Raw genomic sequence first — 17,421 nt, 5'->3', positions numbered from 1 at the left:
TTTATGAAAGAAAGGAAGACTGAAACTTAAATGGCTACTATTTAGTGAATTCAATTCTCACCATAGCTGTCAACATCTTAGCAGAAAACACCTGAACAAAGCCAATAATGGGGGAATACAGCCCCCAAACATATTCAGTGAGTTCAGTTATCACCATAGCTCTCAACATTGCCACAAAAAAACCTGGACAAAGTTAATAATGGGGAATACAGTCCAAAAAATAGGGACAGATATCCATCGAGGACACCAGAGCAAACCCACACAAACACAGGGAGGATATGCAGCCTCCACACAAAAGGCATCCCGACCAAGAATCAAACCAGACAACCTGTAGCTGTTAGGCAACAATGCTACCACTGCACCAGTGCACTACTGGCTGTGCTAAGAAACAAAAATATAGAAACCACAGATTTTATGAGGAACAGAACAAATATGAGGCAAAAATCTGCAAATGTTTTGCAAATGGTGGTGGGTAGGGAATTCAGGCTCTTGCCACTTGGGCCCAAAGTACAGGGTTCAAACCTTATTCTCTACCCACCACCATGTAGCTACTGGGGCATTTAACACACACACCCTACCTCCAGCAGATCTGATCCTACATGGCAGCTAAGTCCTCTGTAGCAGTCTGAATCTGTCCTCTGCAGCAGCCCAATCACCTGTCAGTCCTTCATAGCAGGCTGTTCTGCTTTCCCCGTGAGACATGAGTAGGCTGGAGCCTGTGGGCGATACAGTCTGGTGTTTGTGCAGTCGTCACCGCACAGACTTCTGGACTGGCAGAGTGGAGTTCCCATCCTTCTCTATCCAGACCATCTAACAAAGCAGTCTGGAGTTTAGGAACTAAGCACTCATGTGTGTGTGGAGTTCTGGACTGCCTAATACAGCAGTCAGGAACTAAGCATGCATGTTTGGAGTTCTGAGACTCATGAATTTTTTTTCTATTAACTTTTCTACAGTGGAGGGCAATTTATTTTTATTTTTCTTTTTACAGAAGGTGGGCTGCAGTCTTGCAGTCCTATAGCATGATCCGCCCCTGCAGGGCAACACAGAAGGTCTTTGACTAACAAAGTTTGCAGATGACTGCAAACAGGGAGCCATAATAGAATCACCTAATAATGTAGACATTCTACAAAAGGGCCTCAAAAAGTCAGATGCGTGGTATCAAAGCATGGCCTCAAGCCAAGAAGTGCATTGTCATCTCCTTTGAGAAAAACTCGGTACCCATGAACTACCACATAGGCGGTAGCTCACTAAACAGTAAAAGTGTGATAAGAGACCTCAGGACACAGGTGGACAGTAGTCTCTCCTTTGATAACCACATTGCCACAGTAGTCAGGAAATCTTTCTATGTAGCACACCTCATCACAAAAGTGTTCTTCTCTAGAAAAAAGGAAGTTATTGTTCCTCTCTACTCATCCCTCATCAGACCCATTATAGAGTACAATGCCCCGTTTGGCATGTATCTCACAAGACACCTACAACAATTGGAAAGGCCACAGGAATACCTCACTAAGAGGATTACAGGCCTCAAACAGATGCCATACGCGGACCGTCTCAAAAATCTCCAGCTCTACTCCATCGCATATCACCTACTCAGAGGTGATCTCTGCCTAACATATAAAGCTATGTCAAACCCAGAGCTGTTGGACATGCTATACTTAAAGAAATCCCAATCTCTCCAAAGTACATGCTCCAGGGTACCTAAACCTTGTCACCACAATAAACAGAACATGCTGGAGGGATAGATTCCTGTCCCAGAGACTTCCCATACTCTGGAACAAGCTACCCATTCATGTAAAGCAAAGCTCCTCATTGGCCCTAATCTTGATAACTGGATGGGAAATATAAAATTCACCCCGGGGATCACTTCTGCAGCACTGCTTGACAGGGGCACAGGAAAATAATTTTCTTGGGTTGCAAAAGCTAGGGGCCCTTTTTAACTAGGCTTATATAGGCCCCAGGGCCGATAGCCTAGTACCTATCTATGAACCTGTGAACATTTAAACTGTGTGTTTTTCTCCCCTGCAAAGGAGATTTTGACTTCAGTGCAATTAATTTGTTTTATGAGAAATTATATAAATAAATGTAATGCATATTTTTGTTTTTCCAGTAATCATACTTATGAAGGTGGTAGAGGAACAGGTGTCTGGTGCCATTTTGAGTACTGATGCATCACAGGTCGGTATACATTGTTGATTATACCCTGCCCTGTATTCCTCCATGTGAAGGCAATTCTATATAGACTAAGTGCTTCTTTCTTTTATCTAGTTAGGTATCCATTGCTATCCCTTTTCTTTGCAGCACCTGTTGTCACCTCCTTGGCTTTGATCATGGAATAACTAAACAGTACAATTTCCTCCCCAGAGAAAGAAGGAATGGACAGTAGATATCCATTATCTTCTTCCACCAGGCCTTTGTCATGCAGGCTGCTAACCAGCAATTCAATACAAGTTTTAAAAATGGAATACCCTCTCTTTGTCAGCAGGCCCAGTGCAGTTAATGTAGTTTTAATCCCTAACAAAGAATAAAAACTGCTTATTCTCCCACACATCTTTTACTACAGGGAAAGGTCACGTGCTATGGATCTGCCAGTTTATACCCACAACGAGTATAAGGCTCACATATTTTTAATAGTTCCTATCAATATCAAAACAAAAGTGAATGAATCCATAGATTTTTCTGTTGGGCCTATTATTCAGAGTTAGGAAGATAACTAATGGCATGACTGTTCACTGTCACTCATCATCTTCTTTCGGCTGTTCCCGGTAAGGGTCGCCACAGCAGATCATCTGTTTCCATTTCTTCCTGTCCTCTGCATCTTGCTCTGTCACACCAACCACCTGCATGTCCTCTCTCACCACATCCATAAACCTTATATTAGGCCTTCCTCTTTTCCTGTTACCTGGTAGCTTCATCCTTAGCATCTTTTTCCCAATATACTCAACATCCCTCCTCAGCACATGTCCAAACCAACGTAATCGTGCCTCTCTGGCTTTGTCTCCAAACCTTCCAACCTGGACTGACCCACTAATATACTTATTCCTAATCCTGTCCACCCTCGTCACACACAGTGCAAATCTTAACATCTTTAATTCTGCCACATCCAGCTCAAACTCCTGCCTTTTTGTCAATGCCACTGTCTCCAACCCATATAACATAGCTGGTCTCACTACCCTCTTGCAGACCTTCCCTTTCACTCTTACAGGTACTCGTCTGTCACAAATCCCTCCTGACACTCTTCTCCACCCACTCCATCCTGCCTGTACTCTCTTCTTCACCTCTCTTCCACACTCACCGTTACTCTGAACTATTGACCCCAAGTATTTAAACTCATCCACCTTTGCCACCTCTACTCCTTGCATCCTCACCATTCCTCTATACTCCCTCTCATTCACACACATATATTCTGTCTTAGTCCTGTTGAAGTTCATTCCTCTTCTCTCTAGAACATATCTCCATCTCTCCAGGGTCTCCTCCACCTGTTCCCTACTCTCACTACAGATCACAATGTCATCTGCAAACATCATAGTCCACGGGGAGTCCTGTCTGATCTCGTCTGTCAACCTGTCCATCACCATTGCAAATAAGAAAGGGCTCAGAGCTGATCCTTGATGTAACCCCACCTCCACCTTAAACGCATCCGTCACTCCCACCGCAGACCTCACCGCTGTCACACTACCCTTGTACATATCCTGTACCACTCTTGCATACTTTTCTGACAGTCCTGACTTCCTCATACAATACCACAACTCCTCTCTAGGCACCCTGTCATATGCTTTTTCTAAGTCTACAAAAACACAATGCAACTCCTTCTGACATTCTCTGTACTTCTCCATCAACACTCTCAGAGCAAAGATCGCATATGTAGTGCTCTTTCCCGGCAAAAAAACTATACTGCTGATCACTAATCATCATGTCCACTCTTAACCTTGCATCCACTACTCTTTCCCATAACTTCATGCTGTGACTGATCAATTTAATCCCCCTGTAGTTACTACAGCTCTGCACATCACCCTTATTCTTAAAAATCTGTAGCAAAACACTTTTTCTCCATTCCTCAGGCATCCTCTCACTTTCCAAGATTTCATTAAACAATCCGGTTAAAAACTCCACTGCCATTTCACCTAAACATCTCCATGATTCCACAGGTATGTCATCTGAGCCAACAGCCTTTCCATTCTTCATTCTCTTCATAGCTATCCTTACTTCCTCATTGCTAATCCATTGTACTTCATGATTTACTATCCCTACATCATCCAACCTTCTCTCCCTCTCATTCTCTTCGTTCATCAACCCCTCAAAGTACTCTCTCCATCTCCTCAACATGCTCTCCTCGCTTGTGAGTATGTTTCCCTCATTATCCTTTATCACCTTTACCTGCTGCACATCTTTCCTAGCTTGGTCCTTCTGTCTAGCCAATCAGTCCAGGTCCTTTTCTCCCTCCTTAATGTCCAACCTTTCATACAACTCTTCATATGCCTTATCCTTAGCCTTCGCCACGTCTCTCTTTGCCATGCACCTCATCTCCTTATACTCCTGTCTGCTTTCTTCATCTCTCTGACAATCCCACTTCTTCTTTGCCAACCTCTTTCTCTGTATACTCTCCTGTACTTCCTCATTCCACCACCATGTCTCCTTGTTGTTCTTCCTCTGTCCAGATGTGATACCAAGCACCTTTCTAGCTGTCTCCCTTACTAGCTCTGCTGTAGTTACCCAGCTATTTGGTAACTCTTTACTGCCACCCAGTGCCTGACTTAATTCATCCCTGAACTCCACCTTATAATTACCCTTTTTCAATTTCTACCATTTGATCCTTGGTGCTGCCCTCATACTCCTCCTCCTCCTCTTCTTGATCACGAACGTCATCCTACAAACCACCATCCTATGCTGCCTAACTACACTTTCTCCGGTCACCACTTTACAGTCTCCAATCTCCTTCAGACTGGCCCTTCTACATAAGATATAATCCACCTGTGTGCATCTTCCTCCACTCTTGTATGTCACCCTATGCTCCTCCCTCTTGTTAAAATACGTGTTCACCACAGCCATATCCATCCTTTTCACAAATGACTGTTCACTGTCACTGAATACTTAAATTGGGAGCTATTAATTTGGTATTGGGTAGAAATCTTGCTACTATAGGAACAAAGTACATTAAGGCACTATTATTTTACTAGGTACAACTGCTGTGGAAAGATATTGTACCCACCAAAAAAAAAAGAAAAGGAAAAAAAAAACAGCTAATATATATAAATACTATTTAGGGATGTTAACAAAAATTATTGTAGTTCTTCTTAGGGTGTTTTTAAGCATGCAACTAGTAAACTGTTTTGCGCACCAAATGCATATTACCCAACTAGAAATTCCTTTCGCTTGAAACTTAGTTTCTGAAGAGCTGCCTTTCCTGATAACAGAGACTACTTTTAAAGGCAGCAGGAAATATTTTTTTCAGGTTCATTTTTATACATGACAATATGAAGAGAGTTTATACCTCAAATATCAGGATGAAATCTTTGATAATGCTGCAATATTGCACAGCAGTTTTTTTGTTTGTTTGTTTTTTGTCATAGGTGTCTCCCTATTGCAAAGGACTGTAAGAACAAAGTTGGCCATTAGTAGACAACGTTGGTCATTGCTCTGCAGGGTTGATAAGCTGATCTTTCTTTTGTCCCTTTCCCTTTCAGTCTGATGTTAACAGTTAACTGCTCCTGAGTAGTATTAATGGCTTGGGCCATTTGGCGAGCATTTACATTTGTATTTCCAAAATGCCGTTATCTACAGTCTTATTTCATTGCGTTATTTCCAGTTTGAAACATACTCTTTTAGAGTCTTCAGAGTAGAATGACATGGGATCAGTAAAAATGATCCAAGAACATTTTTATGTTCTGAGTCCCCATTTGTGTCAGTTCTGTATGTCTTTGCCGTTTCTGCTGTCTTTTCTTCGTAAGTCCTTTATAAAATTTACTCCTATGATATTCCTGAAGAGCTTTTTCTTTTGTTTCAGCATTTATCATTGTGTTATTTTATCACAAAGGAATATAGCTTTCAAGAAACAGAAAACAGTGCCCCTGTGGAACAACTCCAGCCAGTTCTATCCAGTTAAAGGTATAGATGGCTCATACCATATAACTATGTTCACTATAAGGCTCAGCAACTTAATGTATGCTTTGGAATTTTTAAGACTCATAACAAGTGACATAGAGGTTTCCAGGCAGTCTGAAAAATTGCTACTATAATTTCTAAAACTTTGAGGACTTTTATTTTATAGTAAGTCGTTAGTATGACTCTGATCAGTTGTTATCCATGCAGTAGATATATGCACAGGTAAAAAAGGCACCATTGGCTTACTTCTAGTGCATGCCAGATAATATCATTCCTTTCAAAAATCTGATTCCCTTTCACAAAAGACCTATAGCTTTTACATAGTAAATAACACATAAGTCAGGACTTATCTTGAAAAGAAATGGAACAAGGAAATTTAAATATACCTCTGATTAGCTTGTAGTACCTTACATAATAAAAACACTGGGTGTTATTTCCAAATTTTATTATACTGTTTGTTAATTCCTACTACAAAATGCTCTTCTGATATTGCCCATTGATCAGACTAATAACTAAATGGTGCCTAGGATATAGAATGGCCTTTATTCTCAGTGAAGTGTCAGGATAAATAAACAAAATGTTAACTGCATGAATTTTATGTTCAGCCTTATGTTTCATCATTCTGTACCTTTAAACTGGCATGAACAGTGAAAGAAAGAGAGAGCAGTCATAATCATAATCATAATCATAACCATAGTCATAATCGTAATCATAATCATAACCAGAGTCATAATCATAATCATAATCATAATCATAATCATAATCATAACCATAATCATAATCATAATCATAATCATAACCATAGTCATAATCATAATCATAATCATAATCATAATCATAATCATAACCATAATCATAACCATAACCATAGTCATAATCATAATCATAATCATAATCATAATCATAATCATAATCATAATCATAACCATAATCATAATCATAACCATAGTCATAATCATAATCATAACCATCTTCTTCATCATCATTTTCTAAACTACCTGCCCTGGTAGAATTTGCAGTGGCAATAAGCTAAGCAAAGTAGACTAGACATTCTTATCCCATCAATGTTCTCTTTCTCATCAAGTAGGATCATCAGGTACTGTTATATAAGCTGAAACATATAACGCCATTATTGTACCTGATAATGTTGAACATTCTGAGACAGTTTCATATCTTTTTAAGATACAAAATTAATGAAGGCAAAACAAAGGCAAGAGCTGTAAACTATGTACTCACACATGAACTGGGTTGGCAATATCCATAGTTATGGGGACATGATAAAATGGAGGACTTGGGAGTATGGATTAAAAAAGGATTCTGTTATGGTAGCTAAAGATATGTGGGAAGAACATGAACAAAAATTAATACAAAAACTGAGAAACTGGAAGCTCTGTTTTATGGATATAGCTAGCAAGATGCAAGTTTAAGAATTAAGCCATTACGGGAATGGAGAAAGGAGATTCTCCCAGTATGGATGACTGCAATTAGGGGTACAGAGAATAGGAAGGAGGGAACTGGAATTTACTGAAGAAAACTGGCAAAGGAACCAAGCTATTGGGAGCAAATAATTAGAGAGGGAAAGGTAATAGAATGGGAAGAGGCCAAGAATACATTTGAACTACAGGCTAGAGACTTCCTTCTTTATCAGGGACTGATATTAGAGTATAAGCAAAGAGAAAGGAATAGGGGATCCTTTGTAAAAGACCAGCGCTGGGATAGCTTAGGTGAACTTAGAACAGAAGCTGCTGTTAAAAAACATATTATTATTAGGGCATACAAAATATTGCATAATAACTGTAGGAATCAATCAGAGGAGGTTAGAAAGGACTGTGAAGATGGATTGGATACGCAATTCAAAAAGAAATAATGGGAGGATATATACATGGCTCCCAAATATGCAACAAAATTCAGAGGATTTAAGATTTTTGCTTGGAAGTGTATTTTTATACCCATAGATTTTTGCTCAGGTAGATTGCAAATGTTGGAGGTGTGATGGGTAACTAGGAACATATTTCTGGAAGTGTGATTTGTTGGCAGACTTTAAAGATTCCCTGCAGACTACTCTGTTAGTAATATTGGGTGAGCACACAGGTGTAACTAAGGAAATTATTTTGTTTGAGCTGTGATACAGGATCTAAATTGTTTAACCATAGCAAGACCTTGCTGAGTTTAATTCTGTTGGCTGCCAAAAAAGAAAATACTAGAAAATTGAAGTCAAAGACTTAATCAACCGTATTAGAAATAGTGAATACAATAACAGAGATAAGAAAAAAATAGAAGTTGTATTTTTAGAAATGTGTAGAAGCAAATTACATAGAAAAATGGGAATTTATGTGAACAATACTTGAAGAATAATGTTCTGGAGGAGGAATGAGGTTTATGGGAATGACCTATGTAATGTTCAATTGAAAATGACTGTCTAGAAGATTATGTGATATATAATGTCTGCACTGAAAATATGTCGACATGGTTTGTTTTCATTTATATACATGTATGATTGCCTATCTCATGAGTGATAATTCAATGATTTTTTTTTTATTAAAAGAAGAAAAAAAAGAAAGAAAGAAATATAATGCCATTAGTTTGTCCAAGGTCAGCCCAGGCATTCCTCCCAATGGGCTGTGACTGTTAGACCTCCTAAGGGAGATGCCCAAGGAGCATTCTTACAAGGTACTCAAATCATCTCAACTGACACCTCTCAACATGGAGGACTGGCTCTACTTCAAGGTTGTCCTAGCTTACCAATTCCCCTTACTCTGTTAGGAAGAGTGAGCCAAGCTAACATGTGAAGGATTCTCATTTCTGCTGCTTTATAGTTATGTTCTGATCCTTTTGACCACTACCCAAAGCTCATGGCCATAGATGAGGGCAGGGAGCATAAATTAACTGTTAAACTAAAAGCTGTATCCTATGACTCAGCACTCCCTTGTCCTCCACATTCCATGACTGTAATGGCGGCAGTAATACTATTGCTGCTTTTGTAACAGTCTGTCTGTCACTCTTGAGTAAAATTCTGTGATACTCAGACTCCTCCTTCTGAGGTAGGTCTTCAGCCCTGACTTAGCATTTGATTTGAAACTGCTGATTTCCATTACAAACACTTCACTCTTGAGAGCGCATTGCTCTTCTGGGAGCAGGAAATCATAATGTCATGAGGGTATATATCATCATCTGCAAACAGCAAAGATGCATCCCTTTTGTCCTGAACTGAATTCTTTCTAGACATTGGCTGTACCTGGATTTTCTGTCCATACAAATGGCAGAAAGCAAGACATACCCTTTGCAAAGTCCTATGCTGGCACTGAAAAGATATTCTATGGACATAATTCTCACTTCTCAATATGGCAATCTAATTGCTCATAGTATCAGTTCTGGGACCTTACATGGTTGTAGCGCTTCGTATAAGATTTTCCATGGCGCGTGGTCATATGCCTTCTCCAAGTATACAAAACACAGGTAGGCAATACTGACATACCCCTATTGCCTGTGGTCTAAAACTTACCATGTTTGCTATATAAGTAAGTGAATTGGGGATATGTTGCTATAATATGTATTCAGTCCTCTAATGTATTAAGATAACACCTCCAGTAGATATAAGGGACTTCTGGATAGACTCTATGTAAATATGAAGACGTGTGAAAATAGCATGCATTGTCTTCCAAATAAATAGTCTATACTGCAAAAAAATTAGGTAGATAATTTGGGGAACATAATAGTTTGACTTGTTATCTCATCTGACTGTCTTCCAGCAATTGTTTCTTTATTGTTCCTAAAGGACTCAGGTAAAGTATAAACATAATCTCTCAGTTGTCTGTACCGATCTGGAATAAGTTACTGCTCATTGTCAGGAGTCTAAACAAAAGCTACACTCCCTCCAAGCCCTTGTCACCCTCGAGAATACAGACAGCTGTGTAGTTACTGAGACATGGTTTAAAGGCACAGAGAGTTCCCCGGCATTGAAAGGTTTCAGTGCCTTTCACACTTTTAGATCAGATAGGGGCTAAAGCTGGAGATATCTTGATATGTCAATAGCAAACATACCACTGGAATGGTTAAACAAGATGAAAGGCTAGAGTTTCTGCACATGCAGATCACAAAATAAAACAAATCCTGTATCATATCCTATCTCTTTAATGCAATACCAGCTTTTATAGCTATGGGTCACCCTTCATGTCTCAAGAAACTCACAACACTTACTTAGACCTACTGAAGATACTTACTATCCAACCGAATACCCTACTCATGTGGGACTTTAACAATTTATAAATTGAGAATGTACATGGCCTCACATCTGCAGGCACAGAGATTCCTGCACTTTGTAAATACAAACACCTGTGACCAAGTAGTGAGTAAGCCCATGAGAGGTTCCAACACACTAGACGTCATACTCACAAATATGCATGAATGTTGTACCACCCCAGGTAAGGTCCAACCATAAAGCAGCCTCCATCAAAATCAAAATCAACTTAGTAACCCTAGAAAATTCAATAAGAGTTAGGAACTATTCAAAGGCAAATTACCTTTTTCTAAGAGATAGTTTGTCAAAATTCAGTACCCCTTCAAACCTGAAGAGCACAGCAGCCTATGCAGAATTGTTCACAGAAACCCTATACAGCCATGTCAGTGGCTGTATAGAGGCTGCTGTACTACCAGAAGTAAGCCCAAAACTAACTCCAAAAACAAACTACCCTGGTGGCATCCCACATTAAACAGGATATACAACTAAGGAAAAAATGTGGCTAAAATTAGGAACTGTAACTCCCATAAAGATAAGAACTCTCTCTTATCAAACTAAACAAGCAACTAAGAGGGTTAATTAAGACCAATAATGCCAATTTTGAAGTTAAGATAGCCTCCGTGCAAAAGACAACCTCAAGGCCATATTTATCTATATCAGAAACTTCAAAAGCAGCACTCAGTAATGTGCTCAATGGGTAGTTAATGGTGCCACAGTCACTGGGCCAGGCAATGTAGTCAATCTGTTGGCCGACAAATTATGTTGCACTTTTATCGCCAAACTGACACCTGGCCACCCCCCAAGAAATACTCAAACATAACCCCCCTCCAGCTATAAGTACAGGCTATGTCCTGGTTGCATTCAGTAAGACTAAACCTCACTGGATCCTGAAAATATCCTGGGATGCCTCCTGAATTGTCTAAAATATGACCTAACATGGCCAATGGAGTCACTGTTTACAGTCTTAAAACAAGCTGTGTGCCCTGAGAATGGTGGACTACAATGGTCTATCAACAGGTCCCAGAAACTACATTCCTATTAGTCTGACTAGTAGAGTAGCTTTTTCAGGCAACAGAGGCACTGCCCTAGGCACAAAGTGTTGGGGGCACATGATCACCTGATCCTGATCTCTCTCTTTAATGCAATAATGGGTTTTAAAAGCCAGTGTTGAATTTGTGGTCAAACCTGAGTGTTGTAGCACTCTGTGTATGGCCTAACCTGTAGCACCTGCTTGCTACAGTTTAAAAGTAAAACTATTTTTTAACTAAAATCGGAGCACTGTAGTGCTCTGTGCAAGCAAGGTATAAACAGTCGCAACTGTATACTACATATGTAGCAAGCAGTTTGTTTATAGTTTAAAAAGAAGAAAAAAACAGCACTCCATGGTGGCAGGGTGTAAACTGTAACAACTGTTTGCTACATTTGTAGCATGCAGTTTGCTATGGTTTAAAAAGATTTTTTAGAACTAAGACATGAGCGCCACAGCAAACTAAAACACGAGTGCCTTAGTGCTCAGTACAGGCAGGGTATAAACTATAGCAACTTTTTGCTAAATTTGCAAAAAACAGGTTGCGACTGTATAACAGAAGAAATTACTATTTTTTTTAAAGAAAATATGTTGGAGGGTTGGGGACAGGATGCAGAAATAGCACTTGAATGGCTGGGGTAAGAGGACAGGGACATGTTATGCATCTGGCCACCTGATTGGTATGCCAGTAGAAGGATCATCCTTTTTTTTTTTTGCTCTTCAGTGGATCAATGATAGGGGAGGGAGCATATCTCTAACTGTAATAAGCTGATTGCTTACTATGTAGAGCTTGGCTTATTACAGTGATTTTTTTTTCATTTGCTCTTCACCTGAAGAGCTGAGGGGGTGGGTACTGGTTTATACTACTGGCTCAGGGTACTGTTTGAACCAGCTGTGCTTCTGATTCTGACTAGTTTTGTTTGCAGAGTCGTGGAAAGAATTATCATGGAAATGATCATCAAAGACATTGGAGACCTCCAGACACTGGATCCATCCCAGTTTGGCTTTGTCAGAGGAAGTTCATGCCTACTCAACTTTTTTGATCAAGTCAGCAAGGCAATGGATGAGGATAAATTGATGCATACCGCCTACCTTGATCTGGCTAAGGTTTATGATAAAATACCCTACTTGGGCATTGTTAACTAATTTATGGAATTAGGCATAAACCTCTGTATAATATACTGGATAACTAGCTGGCTCATAGATAAAACTCAGGAGGTTAGGATCAGTGAGACCTGAGGCATTTCTCAGGGTATTGTGCTAGGCTGACTTTTTTGGCATTTACTTCTTGGAAGTCAAAGCCAGTGTCAAAGGACTTTGACTGAACAAATTTGTAGATTATTGCAAATTGGGAGCAGTCATAGAATTCCTGAAAATGCAAACACCCTACAGAAAGGTCTAACACAGACAAATGACTGGTGCGAAAGCTATGGCTTAAAATTTAATGCCAAGAAATGTATTATAGTATCTTTCAGGAAGTTTGTCACCGCAGGAAACTACATCATCAATAAAACATTCCTAGAGGTTCACTCACTACTCAGGGATCAAGGAACTCATGTAAAGAGTAACCTAGCCTTCGACCAACATCTGCCCAAGGTAGTCAGAAAATCCTTCTATGTTGATCAACTTATAAGTAATGGCATGGCATCTAGGTCCAGGGAAGTCATCATACCACTGTCCTCAATACATATCAGACCCATCTTAGTGTATAATGTTCCCTTTGGTATATACCTGACCAGATACATGTAGCAACTGGAATGTCCACAAAGCTTCTTTATAAAAAGAATACAGGGCATAAACATATTGTCCTATGCAGTTCATCTAATAGTCCTATCTCTATACTTGGTCTCCTACAGACTACTGAGATGTGATCTATACTTGTCTTACAAGCCATCCTTGGACCCCACTCTGATGAGCCCTTTGCACACATGTAAAACAAACAGCATAAGAACTACTAGATCCAAAGATCTAAGTTTTGCTTGCAACATAACTAGAACATGTTGGAGGGACAGGTATGTCTCTCAGAGAATTCCCATTCTCGTGAATAGGCTGTCCATCCAGGTGAAACAAAACTCCCCCAACCCAAGTGTAACTTGGACCATTTGATGGCAAATTGGAAATCCATTGTTAGTCTGGCACCTGTGTCTCTGATGGACAGTAAATTGTGTCATAACCAAAAATTACCCCCTATATAAATGTCTACAACATAAAAATTTGTGAGTAACACTTGGGTTGCATTGCTAGTATTATGAAGGCCCTAGTGGTCATTAGCCTGGTATGCATCTATGAACCTAAAGGACATATTATCAGTTCCTCTAATTATTCCAATCAAAATATACAGTAGAGATGTGCTGGTCATGGAACAATTAGCATGTATGTCATTAAACATGTTCCATAACCTCAAAGCCTTTTAAGAAAAATTGTGCTGAACCTGATTAATCAAAAGAAAATAAATCATATTTGACCTATCTTCCCAAAAAAGTGACACAAAAATAAATGTTTTATATATATATATATATATATATATATATATATATATGTATATATATATATATATATATATATATATATATATATATATATATATATATATATATATATATATATATATATGTATATATATATATATATATATATATATATGTATATATATATATATATATATATATATATATATATATATATATATACACACACACACACACACACACACACATATATATATATATACATTATCAGAAGAGCCTTTATGACTCTAGTCATGCAAATGAACTCAATTATGTCCCCATGTATTGTGGGCATTTATTAGGAAACTTCTAGAGGTTATGTGGGGAGGGGGTGTCTTAGTTTTTGCCTTACCACCTGCCTCTGTCTGTCAGAGACATGAAAACCAGAACTGGGGTGAGTTTCTGATTTATCATCTATTGGTCAAGTTTACACTTAAACAGGGTTAAGGATAGCTTCTGCTTCACATGGATTTGGAGACTGCTCCAGGGCACGGGGATCCTCTGAGGCATACACATCATGTTTTATTTATATAAGAAGCAAAATTTAAATCCTTGGATCTAGTGGTTCCGATGCTGTTTGTTTTGTGGATGTACAAAAGGTCCCTCATACCTAGTTGCAAGAATGCCTTGTATGCTAGGGATAGATCACCTCTCAGTAACCTGTAGAAGACAGAGTATAGAGAGAGGACTTTAAGGTGATCTGCATAGGACAATGTGTTTACATCCTAGATTCTCCCAGTAAGGAACCTTTATGGGTGTTCCAACTATTTCATGTGTGTGGTCAGGTACATGCCAGGGAGTCATTATGCTCAATTATGGGTATGATAAGGGCTGAATAAAGTGGCACTATGATTTCCTTGGACCTGGATGACATGACCTTACTTATATGTTGGGAGACATAGAATGATTTTCTTATTACCTTGGCCACATGTGGGTCAAAAGCCAGATTACTGTCTACATACCAGATCCTGACTACCATGTCAAGTCTTAGGGGTTTCTTATTAATGAATGAATTAGCTAGGGTAGGAGTTTTCCCAAAAGGCACTATAAAGCATTTCTTGGCATTGAGTTTTAATCCCTGACATTGGCACCAATCACTTGTTTGTGTTGCACCCTCTTAATATGGGGTGAATCTATGATAGTTCCCAATTTGCAAACATCTGCAAATGTGGTCATCTAAAGGCCCTTAACATTCCTTTAACTCTGAGAAGTAGATGGCAAATAGGATCTGTCCCCACATGGATCCCTGAGGTGCCCCACTGGAGACCAGCCTCTTAGAGGAGAAGGTCTCACCAATCCTGATTTTCTGGGTCCTATCTGTGGGCCAGCTGACAATCCAGTGAGTTATGTAGGAGTTTTTTCCTGGTTTGGTGAGTTTGTCAACTACACCTAAACGAGGCTCAGGTAGGCGGTATGTACCACCTTCCACTCATCCATTTCCTTGATGAACTTCTCAAAGAAGTCCACCAGGTTTAGTAGGTATGACCTTCCTTTGACAAAGACAAACTGGGTTGGTTATAGTGCCTGAAGGTTGCTTATGTCTTTGTTGATCGTCTCCATGATAATTCTTTCCTAGGCTTTGCATAGTAGACTAATCAGACTAACGAATTTGTACTTCCCAGGGTCAGTTGATGGTCTAATCTTGTGAAGTATGATATCTGTTGCTGTCCTGCATTCTCATGGTACAAAGTCTGTTGAAAAGTGACTCAAGTGGTTCTGATACGTCATATTTCAAGCTGTCTGTGAGACATTCTGGGATATTGTTGGGCCCATTGAGGCTATGATTTTGGCCTTAGTGAGTGCCAGCAGGACATGATCCTGTGAATAGCTGGGGAGGTTATGACAATAGATATTTCATGGGGTAGGTGGGGGGGAGTGGCAGGTGAAGTTTAAGTTGAATTTGTCAGCCATCCAATTCAGTACTTCACTCTGCTCAGTAAAGGTGAGACTGGGACGGGGGGGGGGGTTGCAGCTTTCTCCCATAATGGTCAGTACCAGGTCTGGTATATTTGTACCTCTGGTGGGTGTGTGCACAATCTGGTCAAGAGTATTTGTGTTAATAAAGTCCAGAAATTGTTGTACCTGCAAGTCTGAGGCAGAGTGTGCTTCTCAGTCTACAAAGGGGTAGTTATTGTCTCCTATGAATAGGGTATTTAGTTTAATGGTGTTTTTCCAGTAGGTCTAGGTACAAACTATGAGATTCTAGGGACATAGAGGGTGATCTATAGCTTACTAGGATATGGTATGAGACTTTTGTAGATCAGTGTGTGTGACATACCTTTAAGAAGCTTTCCAGTGAGTCAGCAGTGCATATAAGTACTGAGCATGTGCAGACAACAGGGCCATTTTGAGTAAGCAGCCAGAGTGTGAGCATGTAAGTATGTAGTCAGTCAGTTAGTTAGATAGTTCATTTAAGTTTAATGTTCCTGCCATTCATCCTCATGTATTTGTATACAATAAACAACTTAAATGACAACCCTAGCCTCATCATCTTCTTAATGCACATAAGAAGAGTGACATGGTGTCATAATGAGATCCAGAGTTACAGCCATGAGGAAAACGGTTAAAGTTGGAGGAATATACAGGAGTGTATCATCCCTATTGTTCAAACGACTCGCAAAACATGTCAGAAACAAAGTCCAGGTACTAAAACTTGCTTAAATTATTTATTTTGCTATAAATGTATTAATTAATTAATTTATTTATTTATTTATTTATTTAAATTTGTTGACCAGGAGTGTCCGACTGGACGTAGGTCCATTTTCAGCGGAGGCCCAGGGAGAAAAGCTCCACAGTTAAAATATACAGACAGTTACATTGGATTTACATAGCGATTAACAATTTGATTAACATAGCAATGAATTACAAACATAGTTACAGATGAAGAACATAGTACATCAGTAGACAACTAGAATCTTTATCTGCGAAGTACATAACAGACATTAACAATTGTTACAATAAGAAGTTCCTGCTGTATAATAAGTAGTATGCTTATGAGCATCCGAGCTTGCTATAATCGCAGTAGTTAATGGGGTGGAAAGAAAGGTAGTGGTTGGATGGGGTGGGTGATATTAGAATGGGATTTGCAAGGGCATAGCCAGCATGTTTTTAGGTGTGCTTTTAGTAAAGTTTTGAAGTGGGTGTATGATGGTATGGAGGTAATTGTGGGTGGGAGGGAGTTCCATAATTTGGCTATGGTGCAGGAGAATAGTGCTTCACCAGCAGAGTTATTGGCTTTAGTGATCTGCAAGTGATTTTTGTTGCTGGATCTTAGTGGTCTGGTGGTGCGATAGGGTTGGAGTAGATTCTGGAGGGATGGGACATTTAGTGGATGGTTTACTAGTTTGTGGGCGAATGAGAGTTGATATCATTGAAGGAGTTGAGGGAGTTCAAGCCAGCCCAGTTCAACAAGTGAGAGACAGTAGTGACTATGGTAGGATGCCCCTGTAGCGAATTTGGTGATTTTGTTGTAGCAGGTCTCTAGCTTGTTTAGATCGCATTGCCTTAGGTTGGTATATATTGGAGAGGCATAAAGTAGGGTGGAGATAAGG

This window comes from Protopterus annectens, chromosome 1.part0 (genome assembly GCF_019279795.1).
Source record: "Protopterus annectens isolate FY-2018-M chromosome 1.part0, PAN1.0, whole genome shotgun sequence".
NCBI classification, from domain to species: domain Eukaryota; kingdom Metazoa; phylum Chordata; order Ceratodontiformes; family Protopteridae; genus Protopterus; species Protopterus annectens.
The sequence above is the reverse complement of the archived record's forward strand: the minus strand, read 5'-3'. Positions refer to the sequence as shown.